Genomic DNA, 1,741 nt, shown 5'->3' with positions numbered 1-1,741 from the left:
GAAGCTGAAAACATATATACATATCAGAGTTCCAAAACTTAGATAGCAAGCTCCAGACTCGACCTGCGAAGCTAAGGCCGGCCAGAGTATATGATTATATATATACAACCCAAAATAAAAGTCAAACCACAAAGTAAACCCCTGTATCTCCAAGTCGACCTCTAGGAGGGACAAAACACAAAATGTACATGTGGAGATTCTATAAACATGTATACATAGCCCAAAATCAAAATATGACAGTCAAAAAGGTAGTTCTTCGCTTGTAAGGAGAATACCCAGACGCTCAACGAGGTGTCTCTTGACCTGCATCTGAAAAACAACATAGTATGGGATGAGAACCGGAGGTTCTCAGTATGGTAAAGGTGCCTGCATAGTTAATGTAAAAGGTCTCGGGAGAGCCAGAGGCATTCCTAAAATTCCGACACTCAGAATCATTTTTAAGGAAAATAAACTAACCCAAAAGTTAGGTAAGTTATCTGAGGTATTCTAGTTCTGAATCTGAACTTTAACTTAATACTTCACTTTCTGACTCCTCCAGTTCTCCGAATCTCTGGTGGAACAACCCTCGTCATTCCTCCGCCAGACAAGGGGCCTCTTAGTTGCATAGACCAACATTACAGACAAGAAAAACACAAATAGAGAAGCATTTACAACAAGTAGAACAAGTAGCAGATAAGTAGAATTTAATAGTTAAGTAAGCTAAGACAATGCACACTCAAACAAAGCAAACAAATGCATATGATGTATGCCTGTCCTATGGCTGATGAGTCTCATCTGTCGGTTATACAGCCAACCCGACACATCCTGGTAGTTAACCATTGGACAGTCCCTCTGTGCGCGCATCCCCAAGCTCAATAATATTCCATGGAGTTAAACTCCAAGCTCAAATATAATATTCCATGGAGTCACACTCCAAGCTCAATAATATAGTATTCCATGGAGTTAAACTCCAAGCTCAATAATATTCAATATTCATATCTATATGCATGCCCATGGGGGAATCCGGGGAGTTAGAGTGCCCGGTCACATCTTGCGACAGAGGGTCAACAAATAGTCTCAAATACACAAGCTACATGATAATCTCTTTCCTTTTTAGAATAACACCTCAAATCAAAACTCTAATTCTTATAGAAACTTTGGCAGTATCTCCTTTAAAACTCGAATTTCTGCCACCCTTCAAGGGTCCCAACTATCAAATCAAACACCTCTCAATCCTTCAAATCGTTTTCAGTAACAAATTATTTCAAAATCAAACAAATACCAATATTAAATCTTTTCCCAAAACCAACCAACTTCAGTAGCAAATTATTATTAACAGCTAAACCACATATATTATACCATATACACAATCCATCAATTATTCACTCAGTTCATTCCTATCTTAAGGTCATCTAGCCTAAGTTTTCACGTGACATTAAACATTAACTACGAGAAATCAAAACCATACCTTCGTACGAAATCAAAATATTCAAAGCTCTGGAGAAGCTTTCTAACCGAGCTATCGAAGAAGAAAACGTCCAGAATCGTCTGTGCCTCCTAAATCTTTCGTTGGCCAAACTCAAAGAGTAGAGGAATTACGTCACCGTCAATTTCCACCGATCAAAAATGGTGCCAACATGTAGAGGAAGACGATACAAATACTTTTATCGGGTTAGATTTTTGATTGGAGTTACGGATTGCAAGAAATCAAAACCAGAAGTTTGGTAGGGTTTAGGTTCTTTTTTTTATTCTCTCTCGGCTA

At 38.4% G+C, this 1,741-nt stretch overlaps 1 long non-coding RNA gene across 1 annotated transcript; it reads right to left on the bottom strand.

Annotated features, from left to right (window-relative positions):
* Positions 1-781, bottom strand: LOC110262628. The gene is made up of 2 exons (XR_002347522.1): positions 457-781; positions 1-309 (listed from the first exon to the last, which is right to left on the bottom strand). It is a non-coding gene; the product is annotated as an uncharacterized LOC110262628 (long non-coding RNA).

The sequence above is a fragment of the Arachis ipaensis genome, chromosome B01 (genome assembly GCF_000816755.2).
Source record: "Arachis ipaensis cultivar K30076 chromosome B01, Araip1.1, whole genome shotgun sequence".
Lineage (NCBI taxonomy): Eukaryota > Viridiplantae > Streptophyta > Magnoliopsida > Fabales > Fabaceae > Arachis > Arachis ipaensis.
Note: the sequence above shows the minus strand (reverse complement) of the source record. Positions and strands in the feature narration are given on the sequence as shown.